Source organism: Culicoides brevitarsis, chromosome 1, assembly GCF_036172545.1.
Source record: "Culicoides brevitarsis isolate CSIRO-B50_1 chromosome 1, AGI_CSIRO_Cbre_v1, whole genome shotgun sequence".
NCBI classification, from domain to species: Eukaryota; Metazoa; Arthropoda; class Insecta; order Diptera; family Ceratopogonidae; genus Culicoides; species Culicoides brevitarsis.
The window spans coordinates 7,295,492-7,308,808 of NC_087085.1; the positions used below are offsets into that span (position 1 = coordinate 7,295,492).

At 28.4% G+C, this 13,317-nt stretch overlaps 1 protein-coding gene across 2 annotated transcripts in view; it reads right to left on the bottom strand.

The window, feature by feature from the left end:
* Positions 1 to 12,924, bottom strand: part of LOC134836799 (dnaJ homolog subfamily B member 6-A) — a 42,227-nt gene extending 29,303 nt beyond the window's left edge. Inside the window, exon 1 of one of the 2 annotated variants that reach the window (XM_063852023.1) lies at positions 12,858 to 12,924. The gene's annotated coding sequence lies outside the window, so the exon portion shown is untranslated. Of the gene's footprint in view, positions 1 to 7,749; positions 8,211 to 12,857 lie in introns of those variants that run through there. The other variant, XM_063852025.1, reaches the window with a different exon arrangement.
* Positions 12,925 to 13,317: the final 393 nt, after the last annotated feature.

The following is a 13,317-nucleotide window of genomic DNA, read 5'->3' on the forward strand; positions in this document are numbered from 1 at the left end:
AAAATGCATGAAAATCGACGAATATGGAGACAAATATGCATTTTCTCGACACACGACGTGAATTTATAAACGAAGCGATGAGGAAATGCCGTATTTCCCGTTGCTCGTTTGCATTGTGGCGTCAAGGCATCCCATATTTGAGCAAATTCTCGACTTTGTTGCATCGCAGCACAACGAAGTCGACGGAAAAGTGCCCATAAAGTTGATTGATATTGATTGAAAACGCCTTTTGGGTGTGAAAAGTGGCTGGAGATCGATAATTGAAAACGATTATTTCTCGTTTGTGACTCAGTGCGAGCGTTTTTGTGTCATGTTTACACATAAAATAATTACAAGTTGCGTTTAACGGTAAATATAATGATCAATTACAAATTCAAATAACATTGAATGCAGTCGAAAATGTAAACTTACGAGTCGATGTACTTTACGGAAGAATTCTGGAGGCGTTGATTATGTTGTCTGATTATCGTCTATTGGCACTGACAAGAAAAGTTCAACACCTTTGATAAATTTGCCCTCAGGATGTTCTGAACTGACGATGTGATAGGAAGTCGTTGATCTTCTTCTTCGTACACGTGCCGCTAAAAGTTTTCTTGTAAGTTAATTAATTAACCCCTCAGGTCTTCTTCTTCTATTTTTTCTTTAACTTTTATCTAAAATCGTTCCAAATTTTTTTTGAAACTTTTTGTCTGCCCCATTTCAAAAGATAATCCAATTTAAAATAAATTTTAAAAATCATCAAAATTGATGTTTTTTGGCAATTATTTTTAATTTTTCAAGAAATTTTTAAAATGTTTTTTAAATTTTTGTCCCATTTTAAAAATTTTCGAAAATCCAATGGGGCAAAATAAAAAAAACAAGTTTTCTATCAAAAATAACCGTTTTTTGGCCTAAAAAAATTATTTTTCAAAATTTTTTGACAGTTATTTTCATGAAATTTTTATATTTAAATTTTTAACAAGAAATTTTTACAATTCTAAATTTCTTCTCTAAAAATATTTTTTCGAAAATCATTAAACTTATGTTTTCAAAAATTTTTTTTAATTTTGTCATTTATGAAAAAGTATTTTTTTTTTTTTTTTTTTAGTTTTAAATTTCTTGAAATCAAAACATAAATATGCAAAAAAATTTGGAGCGGCCTTATCTAAAATCGTTCATTTCTGCATGAAACTCGTTCTCTGTTCAAGATATTGGTCAATTTATGTAAATTTTAATCATCAAGAGATGTATGGCAATTATTTTTATTATTAATAATGATAATAGTTGGTTTTTCTTCGTGCGCTTTCATTCGTTAAAGATCCATCATCATCATTAATTTTTTTTTTTATGATCGACATTCACAACTTTGTTGTCCGATTTTAATCATCTAAAAGACGAATATTAATTGCAAAACAAGATAATGACATGTTAATGTCTGTTATTTGTTAAAATTCATAGGAAAAAAAACAACAGGGAAACAAAAATCCATGTTGCTTTTTTGGCACACGATTTCCTAAACTTTAAAATTTCGCAGACAATAACAAATGATGATGAGAGAGACGTCTTTATGATTAATAGCTACTGTGAAATTTATCCATTTCAATTATTGTTAACATGATCTTTCTTTCACATTTACCGCTTAAGCAATGTCCGAAAGATGAGATTACGATTGTGAGAGATCTCTTGCAATATAAACACGAGTTTTACATACAAAGCAATTGATTGTTTTCTTTTACAATTTCAGATTTTTAAGCTTTTAGGCCGCTCCAAATGAAACTCAATAGTTTTGTCCAAATTTTTTGAGAAAAAAATGGGGGTGGCAAATACTTTAAAAAATTTTCATACAAAATGCCAACTTTTTTAACAATTTTTGATTTTTAATCAATATTTTTGTTGTTTTAAGTTTTTTACATTGATATTTGTGTATTAAAAATTGATTTAAAAAATTTTTAATTAAAATTGAAAAAAAATGAATTTTAAAAAAAAAACTGTCAATGTTTTTTTGAAAACAAAAACTCAATAATTTTTATAAAAATTATTTTTAAAAGAAAATTTTATGTCGAAATAAGATTTTGAATACGAAAGTTTTATGAAAAATTATGGAAATACATCCAAAATCGGTAATTTTTGATGAAATTTTTAACATTTTGATTTTTAAGCTTTTATATCCATTTTTGCTTTGAAATGTTGGTAAAAAAAGCCACCCAAATGAATAATTATATGCTAAGCACGAAGAAATTACGAGTAATTGAGAAGATAATGAGACTTTTTGTTCATTTCAGACAAACTAAATGGATAAATGGAAGAGACAACGTGATCTCATGCTGTTCGGAATCAATCAATACACGAAATGACTGAAAATTTTGCTCATCCGACGTTGAAAGTGAATGAAGCGCATGTTAGAATTACATTGGGACAACAATTCAATACTCTCGACCTTGATCTACTTAGTTTTTTGTGGAAAATTGCTGTTCATTTTCGAACAAAAAGTTGCAGTTGCACTGAAATGACGTGCGTTAACGACTTTCTTTTGTAGTTAATCATTAAATGAGAGACGCAGCACAAAAAAATACTTTCGCTGCATTCCTTTTGCGAGATTGTGCGCCTCCAATTTGAAGCCACGAGAGAGTTTTTACTTTTATTATTATCAGTTGCGCGCATAATTGCACCATCCATACATGGAATCATGGAAAATATTTACGTTTTTTGCTCTGCAACGACATTCAGTGCAATTGGATTCAATTTGACGTAAAATCAGATTTTCGAATAATATTTACATACAAATGTGTTTGAACTTTCGGATTACCTGTCTCTCTCTCATTCTGTTTTTATTCATGTGTGCTTATTTATTGTCAACTGATGCCAAATGTGACGTAAAACGATTTACATTTGACCTCAACTGATGCACTGGATTCGACATCGGAACAAATCGCGCGCAATTAACTTGATTGAAATCGTAAATTTGGTTCAATTTTATGCCAAAAATTTAACATGCCTTGTCAAATTACTCGCAAATATGTGAAGAAAGGCAGCCTTTTTCACAGCCGTTTGTTTAAATTTGCAAGTAAACACGAAATTTTATAAATTGAGATACGCTCAGCTGTGATCATGGTCAAGGCAAAAGTAGGAAGTCGTACATTATTTCGTGTTCTCTGTGTATTTATGGACACTTTGAATGCTAAATAACGAAGTAGTTTATTCAATAAAATTTATTCGAGTGACAAAATCACGATTCAGGCATAAAATTTGTTGTTTATCAACAAGTCGAGGCATGTTTGAACAACAATTTATGAAGGGATTGACCGGAAATTTGCAATCAGTTACAAAAGGGATGGAATTAAAAGAACAATTGTTGTTGTCACTCATGCTGCTTTAGATTGAAATTTTTCTTAAAAATTTTAACTTTTCTGACGTAAGGCCGCTCCAAATGAAAATCAAAAATAAAGTCCGATGCCCCATTTTAAAAGTCAAAAATCCAATGGGGCAAAATAAAAAAAAAAGTTTTGAAATATCAAAATTGACTTTTTCATGTTGTATTTTTATAATTTTTCAAGACATTTTCAAAAAAATTTATTGTTTTTTCAATTATTTTAATTTTTGTTTTGAAAATTATTTAAACTTGAATTCTCTTCTCTAAAAAAAAAAAAAAAATTACTAAAAATTTTTTTTTCAAATTTTTTTGACAAATAATTTTTTATGAAATTTTAAAAATTAATTTTTAACTTAAAATTTTATCTAAAATACAATTTTTAATTTGAAAATTTACTAAAAATTAAAAAAACAACAAAAATTTTTTGAAAAATTATCAAAAATTGCTAAAAATTTGTCATTTTGATGAAAATTTTAACTTTTTTTTTTATTTTGCCCCATTGGATTTTCTGCATTTGAAATGGGACAGGGGACAAAAACGGCCTAAAATGATAAAATTTTTACTTCAGTTGTAAATTTGTGAAAAAATCTCATCAACAGTAGATGACATTACACTAAAGAGGCCAATTACGAGATTTGCTATCTTACTAAATCTCCGCCATCAGTCAAATTATTCATGATTTATGTCTCACAATAACCATTTCACACTCATACCCCCTTTAAACAATGGAAAGATTTGTGATACAGTCATCATTGTTTTACTCTCTTATCTCCCTTCGCATATTTATGAATGCAGACAACATCAACGTTGCGGTTTTTTCTAATAAAATTGTTCCCTTTTACATAAAAATCACTCGGATGGCGCGGTATGCCAATGTGTGATAAGGAGATTTTATTACGAGCGCGTTGACTGTCAGTTTGTGGGAAAGTTGTTAACTTTTCATTAGCAAAACTGACCTTTCTGTCTCATATCGCTCGACGTCTCCTCCCATTTCTACAACTTTTCTAATTAATATGAACACAAAGTTTCCCATTAAGAGTGAGAACGAACGAAAAAATAAACATTACGCCCCAATAATTGTATTTTCTTCTCTTGTAGGTACGAACGAGACGTGAAGTGTGCAGCTTAAACATCTAACTTAATTGCGCTCGACGATCCGATGTTATATAAGAAGCAGTAATGCATTAGTTTGTGGGATGTACAATACGGTAGATAGCTGAATTCAATTGCGTTAAGTGATTAGACGGAAGATATTTGATTAAATACCGAGACATGGAGAGTGCTTTTAATGCTTTTGTAATTGAACACATATTTCGGGTGAAATTACGCAATGTTTGACGCGAGCATGCATCGTACGAACAATTAATTCAATCTTCATAAGAAAATTACTCGCATGGCTTCACACAATGGAAGCTCCATTCACAAGTTTTATCGTCGTCACCTGTTAAAACTTCATAATATTAAGATGAATTACGACGGAAAACTGCAGCAAAGTATGATAAATCACGTCATGTTACACTGCACTTTATATTTTATAATTAAAACGCGACTTGCACTTGATACCATTTGTTTGTTGGTGTTGGATACGCGATAAGAGGAAGTCACTGTGTGAGCAATTTGTAACGTGACGCGAGTTAAATTTATATTAACTCATCATAAAAAGAACAATGTTTTTGGTAAAAATTGCAAAACAAGTTTTGACGCCCAAAATAGCTTCGAGAAGGTCAAATTATCAATCGTATCATCAAATTATTACAAAATCTCCATAAACATGACACGTAATCGATACATTTTTAATCCGAAATTTACGATATTTTCAATTAACGAAAGGAATTCATTATACGAAAGCAACTTCTCTCACGATCTTTGTGTGAATTATGGGTCCCAAACGTGCTTCGACTCGCGTTCACCGTCGAAAAAAAACAACAAAATGAAGTCAGCAAAGTTCAATCAGTAGTCGGAGTAGGAGAGTAAAGTGTCTCGTGTGGGAGTTAATATACTGTTGCTTGCCTCAACGTGGTTACCTGATGATTTTTGTGAGTATTTTGCTCTGATGACAGTCATTTAACGTCTTTTTGTTTCAATTCAGTGTGTGTTTTGGAGAAAAGTGACTTGAATTTCACGTCACGTACATTAAATTTCATAATTTCTTGTAAACATTCGCGGGTGTGAATGATTCAAACCTCAAATGACACAAAAATTGCATTGACTTGTCACACAAATTATGTGTCAATACAACGAAAAACGCAAAATTATTACAATGTGCACAAAGAAAATTGCATAATAACGTTAAACATAATAAAATAGAAATCTAGATCTAAAACATTTTGCATAATAATACTAAATGCAAACTCTTAAATATAATAATTGGCTTAAAAAGGTATTATGTCTCCAGTTTCTTGCACAAAAACTGTCAATATATTAATTTGTAACTTTTCAAAACCAATTATACTTTACACAGGAATTAAAACTGATTATAATTTATTGATACACACAACAAAAGTGAACACAAAAACGCAACAACACGACTCACAAAGACATTTTATGCTAATAAGACAACGTTGTGAACAAAGCTATTGCAAGACCGTCCCTTTTATGTATGTTTGTTTCATTGATTTTGTCTTGTCTTTCTTTAATTTAAATAATTTTAGTGATTCTTATGCATAATATACATAAAAATAATGTAAAAACTTTCACTTGTAAGTGAGTTGAGCTGTGCATGCAGTTACAAAAGAAGCTTATATTAATAAAAAACAACGAAAAAATAATATAGCTGAAACCATTAAAGCACAGTTTTATGTTTTGCAAGAACATGACATGGTAAAAAATGATAAAATAATGTAAAATTAATAATAATAAGATAATATGAAGAAAAAGTGCATGCGGATTACAAAACGGTGAAAACTCTTATGTAAATTACTGTTTCAGCACTTTCTTGTCGTTCAAGACCTTTTCACGAAGAAGAAGAGGAAAAAAAGTTTTCCTTATTAAAATTTTTAATTGATAATTAGCAGTACACATTTTTTTCATTACTTTTTTTCTTTGTAGGTTTCCCATGAATGACGTGAATATCAGATGAATAGAGCTCATTAAAAATTTATTTTGTATATTTATACAGAAGAAACTTTTTCACCGTTATTATATTATTAAATATTAAGAGATTTGTTAAGTTTCATTAATTTCAAAAACGTGTGAGGGCTTTTTTATTAAAAAAATAATATTTTGAAAAGCTTTATAAATTTATATTAAGCGAATAAGTTTTTAAAACTTTTTTTTTTTTTGTTTTTATTATTAAAGTTTAAACGTAAATTAATTTATATTAAGCGAATAAGTTTGTTTTTATTATTAATTTAAACGTAAAAATGTAAATGGCAGCGATAAGGTTATCGAAAAATGACGTGACGAGTTTTTTTTTACAAAGTAAGGGCGGAAATGTCAATGAAGCTTCTTTAAAAACTGCTTCTCATAATAGTCGAGTTAGAAGTATGTTACAAGTCATCAATCCATTATTATTTTATTATTGAAGCAAGTGTTTAAAAATGTACATCTTTTATTGTGAGACTGTATAAATTTATGATGATGAAGCGGAGTGTTGGTTATAATGAAAAGTAAACCAAATACATATTTTATTTATTATTTATCAACGACGAGGCAACGAACGAGCAGACAAGTCAAGTTGAAGTAAGTAGAGTGATGCGATAATTTTTTATGATTAATAATGTAAAATGTTGAACATGAATTATGATTCATTATTCAATAACAACAAAGTTAGATTACGCAAATATTTTATGTTGTAATTTGTATCATTAATGATTTTCATTTTGAGGTTTTAAAAAGAAATTTTGTGCAATTAAAAATTTAAAAAAGTTTTTGCATTAAAAAATTTTTTTTCGCGTTCAAATATTTTTTTTTTAAATTATGTCATTCTTCCGAAAAAAAAATCTATAACTTTTATTACATTCTTCATTTATATATTTTATTATTATGTCATTCACTTACTCCAACTCCATAACTTTATAATCTCTCGACTTATTAATAGGCGTTCAATTCATTTGTTGATAAATAATACTCGAAGGCGTTTAAAATTTTAAGATAAATCAATTATTTAATATTTTTTATGAACTATAGAACAATCACACGCAAGCAAAACCCGTTTAAGAACATAAAAATTCCTTCATTTATCTCAAATCTCGTTAAATTATGACCAGATAACTTTTTCTTCAACAACAAATTGTCTTTTTTTTTTGAATTTCTCGGCGACTTGCATGCGATGCCCTTGATTTTATAGTTATTTATTAGCGTTTATTAATAAATAACACACAATTTTGTTGCATTTACAATATAAATTAGCATATTCTATTAATAGATAGCGTTTTGAATGAATATTTTTTTCAACTCACCGATTTGTTTTCAATTCCTCGGTTTTTTCTTGTATTTACTCCTGATTATTATTATTCCTGTGGAAAGTGTCGTCTTCTTTCTTCCTACATAAGTGTCATACAAAAATTTCACTTTAAAGCATGCGCTCTGCTTAAGTTTGTCCAAAATATTACTCTTTTTTTAAGAATAACTTCGTCGTAATATTTTTATGGTAAATACAATCTTTGCACTTTACCAAAAACTTTTTAATTCAATTTTTCACTTTTTGTTCCTTTCCGTGGAAACTTTATGCAATTTTTTTATTATTTATTATTAATATTCCGATGCTCACTTCTTATTTTGATTCGTAGCTGGTTGCTTCGTAAATTATTTCTTTCCTTATCGAATGAAGAAATCTCTTACAGAATATTAAAATTCCTAATTTCTGAATGTTTTTTGAATAGAAATCAAGTAAAAAACCTCAGAAAACGCGAGAATTAATATTTTTCCAGCACGAACAGTGCAAAGTACTAAAGTCAACTGAACCGATGTTTATGTTCAACACAACGGCAGAGTGTTCATTTCGGAATCGTAGCTACAACTACATGCGCGCATGTCTCGCTCACGTACCGATATGATATAATACATTTATAAATTTCCTACAACTGAAATACGTAACTGTGTTGAAGGAAGCAGAATATAAATGAACGAGCTCGACACATGCCGAAGAGACGTTGAACTTCATCCTTTTTCCCATCCTTAATAAATATTTTTGATGTTTTTACATTATTTTGGGTTATATATGTTTTTTTTTTTGATTCCATTTATTGTTGTTATGATAATTGAATTCAGATCATCAAACAAAAATTAATGGTCATCCTATTAGTATTAAATGTTCTAAAACACATGGGTAACTAATACACTCACACAACATCGCATTTCATTGTGTATTAAAATGTTTTATGATGTTCATTCTTTTATATTCCTATTATATTTTTTTTTCTTTTATTTATTTATAATAATGAAAAAAATAGTAGTAGAGAGGAAAATTGTGTGCAATTGAATTAATTCTTTCATCATACACACGATTCTTACAATTGTTTTAAAATTAAATTCAATTCTGCCTTTATATGTTTGCTTTTGTTTTTTATTTATTATTCATATAGAAGTAGTTCTGTTCTGTTGTGTAAATAAATAATTGCACGTCGCCTGAATTTAATCGACACAAGCCCATATAAACGATTTTATGTTTTGTTCATGATAATATAATAATAATAATAAACATTTTATTCATCAGTAACTTGATTGAAACTAAAAACTTGTACTTGTTCCATGTACAAACTGTGTCAAGTCGTAAATGTACCTCCTTAAAAGGTTAATACTCTTAAACTCGTACGTTACCAGAATAGTTCATTCTTCAGACTTTGTGTGAATAGATTAATAGAAACGTCTATTTTGTACCTAAGTAAGAAAATGAAAAGTAACAAATTAATACGTTAAACATATGTACTTGCAATGAAAACAAAGATATGACAGGTTTTGATAAATTTTATGTGAATGCATTTCCTGTATGTTCGGCATTGATGATGAAGAAGAGAAGAGTACACAAAGAACGTTATTTATAGTTTTTGAATAGAATATTTGTAGAAAATTCAAACAAAAGTTTAATTTTCTTACTTTTGTTTGTTTTGTCTTTGTTTTATATATGATGTATAACATATAGATTTTAATATTTAAAATTAATTTAATTTCATAAGATAATAAATTAGGCAAATAAATTTAATATTTTCATTTTTTGTCCCATGAGGATTTTCTCGAGGGGGGGGAGGGGAAATAAAAAAATAAATATTTTTGAATTTTTTAACGTTTTTAGACGTTAAACGTTGATTCTTAACATTTATTTAATTTTAGTTTAGGCCGCTCCAAATTTTTTTCTATGTTTTTGTCCCCTGCCCCATTTCAAAAGCCGAAAATCCAATGGGGCAAAATAAAAAAAAAAGTTAAAAATTTCATCAAAATTAACCATTTTTTGGTCATTTTCTTTACTTTTTCAAGGAATTTTCAAAAATTTTTTAAAATATTGTTAATTTTTAAAAATTTTTGTGTTGAAAATCGAAATTTTACATGAATTTTCTTCTATAAAAAAATATTTCCTAAAAATAATTTTTCAAAAATTTTTGACGGTTATTTTTATGAAATTTTTTTGTTAAAATTTTTAACTTGAAATACTTTCAGATCAATTTTAAATCATCAAATCTCAATGTAGATACCATAAAAACATCTAAAATATTCATGAAAGACCAAAATTTGTTAAAATTTTGGCATTTTGTATGAAATAGTATTTCAAAACTTTTTTTTTTATTTTGCCCCCCCCCCCCCCCATTTTGAAAAAAATGTTTTGGGACAAAAACATCGGAAAAAATTTGGAACGGCCTATATATTATTTTGAAATTTGAACTTAAAAGTAAAGAAAAATCAACAAAATCTCCCAAAATAAAAATTTAAAAAAAAAATAATATTGGTCACGTGACTTTCAAAAAAATATTTTTCAACATTTCAATAGAAAATGTCGTAGTTAAGCAAATTTTTTTTAGTTTTTTGTATAATTTTACCATAAACAGTAATTTTTCATGATTTTTTAATATAAAAATTCCAAAATATGTCAAAAATATTTGTATTTTATATTTAATTTTTATTTTTCCCCCTGAATTTTTTCGACAAAATCTGAAATGGATATATTAAATTTATTCGCCTTAATATATTTTATTTAAAATTTCATGTCATTTCACAGAATTGACGATGATATCTCGTTAAAACTCTTATGACGACGAACAATTACAAATGCATAGTGAGTTGTAAGTAAGTATTACACATTAAAAAACATCATTAAGCTATTAAGTTTTAATGCGATGTTTAACATTATGTTGATGAATTTAAACAACATCAACGTGAAGCGAAATAATATAGTATTTGTTTATATATTTTCTCTATTTTTAAGTATAATTTGCGTTATCATTAAAAAATAAACATCAACTTTGATACAAAACCACATGAAAGCTGAAAGTTGCAGTAATAACACAATAAATAATAATAATAAAATTGTATGCAAACAAGAATTTTTTAACACACGTAGAGATAAAATAATGCAGTTAATGTATAACAAGCGAAACAAAAAAAAAACAAACATAAAAAGAGATGTATGTTTGTTGTAAAATATACAAATATGTAGTAAGTAACTTGATAGATAGATCTTCATGCATAAAAGTTTTGTATCTTTTTTTAAAAAGATATTAAAGGTAGGTATGAAGAAATGCAATTTGTATTTATTTATCAAGAGAATATCATTTATTTCTTTCTTTTTTAGCTGAATATTCATCATCATCATCATGATATACTTTTATATTAAAGGAGTAATGTTAACCTTAAACTTATATGCGTGATGACTAAGATGATGTCTTGATCGGTTTTCCTGCGGAGTAAAGTACCAATGTATAAACAATTATTGTCGGCACTTGTCTCAAGTGGTCTGCACCAACGCAAAATACGATTTTATGTGCTTTTAAAATATTTTAAAGTATCATATCTACTAAATCATAGCTGTGTGTCATAAAAGAAATTTCTTTATTATTATTACAAAAGATTATATTTATTTATGTTGAAAGCAATGAAACTCGACATGTAAGATATGAAGTTTATTACAATTATAGAAAAAGGTGTAAAATAGTATTTATTGCATTTCTGTGTTTCAGTTGAAATGTTAAATTTTATGATATGTTTAGGAAAAAGTTTTGATTGTTTCTCTTTGGGCGACGGATTTCGAAATAGTAATCGGATAATCGAATTTTATTCACATAAATCACACAAAATTTCAATCACGACAAAAGTAATAAAGACAAGTCGTAAAATTCTGTTGTCCTTTACTTTTTGTCAATCACACACAAAAAGGTTAATTTCAAGCAAAAAAAACGAGTGACGGAGAAATTTTATTGCAACCGCATGTCTGTCAGCAATGTTCAATGTATTTGTCATTCATTAGTAGGTACTTGAACGACATCTCGATACGATTTGTTGGACTTTTGTTTGACTTTTGAAGCAGAAATAACCCGACAAAATGTCAAAGATAAGGCAAAAAGTTGCTTTTGTTGCACATTTCACTGTCGTCGTCATTTCACATCTAAATGCGAATAAAAACCCACGAGACTTGGGATGTTATTTATGTTTCTTCACAGATAGGAAAATTTTTTCACGATTCTCACTTGCAGGTAACATGTGTAGTTTTGCATTACATGTTCAAATAAATTAGTTGTCTTTCGTGCAATTTTCTCCCCTGAGAAAAACCTTTTATAAAATTAATTTTCTTTTTTTTCAGTTTTTAATTATAAAAAAAAAACTTGAACGACAATGAAAGTGTGTTGTTCGATGAAAAAGTAATAAAGGTAATTATTTTTTTCTTTAAAGAAAGTCTTTGCTACTTTATAAAATAATTTGAACGTGATTGAAACACCGCAAAATAAAAGACGTGAGCTCGTCATATTTGGATTAGATTCGTTTCAATACAGTTCTGAGAAAATTTTTTTTTCAAAACAAGGTAAGTTTTGAGATTGATTTGCCTGCGGCGATGATATAAAAACGCAAACAGAGCGAAATTATCTGTAGTTGTAATCAAATCAAAATCTGATCGATAAAGTCTCGCACAACATGACAAGAAGAGTGAATGGACAAATTGATTGATATGATGGAAATTGCACCTGAAGAAACAATTGTTGATTTATAGTCACGTGAAGGTAATTTTTGTTGGCGAAATGATCGATGAAAGAAAGTTCCCCTTTTGCATGGAAAGAACTCGAATATTCTCGAATGTTCTGTCAAGGACTCTTTTGACGTCATTTCAAAAAGGACTCTAAATGATTTTTAAAAATTCAATTTGAATGTTTCATATCTTTTAAAAAAATGAAGAAAATTATTCTAAAATAATTACATTTTTCAGAATTTCATAACAATAGTATAAAAAAAAACGAATGCCGAGAATGCATAACCGAAATTTGTTTTTGTAAATTTTTGATGATTTTACTTCATTTAAGTTTGGATTTTTACTAAATATTGAAAGATAAAGTTGAAAGAAAGAAAATTTCATAAAATTTGCACTTACCTGTTTGTTAATTACACAAAAAACACGAAAAATTTAGATCGAAAAATCGGCTTGATTTTCAGATGAATAAAACACTATACAATACGCCTCAAGAGGATTTTGACAATCAGCTGTTGGTATGTGAGACGAATGAAAGTGATAACTTTCGGGATTTCCCAATTTGCGAGCATTTCCGTCATTGTCAGGCACTTGTTACCCTTGGAATGTCGAAAGAGAGCATCAAGAGCCACAACTCGTAGAAGAACTTTTCACGGATTTTGTGGAAAATTAAGGAGATATAGACCCGCAAAGTTATACGCGTTTCTGTAGCATCCTGTACGCAAATCCCAGTGCATAAAAAACTGAAAAACCCCTTGCCCAGGTTGCATGATTCTGAAAAAATCCCAACAGTACACAGCATACGGCGTTCTGTGCAGCCCAGAGACGAAGAATTTGCGCCGTCACACATTGCACTTGTACG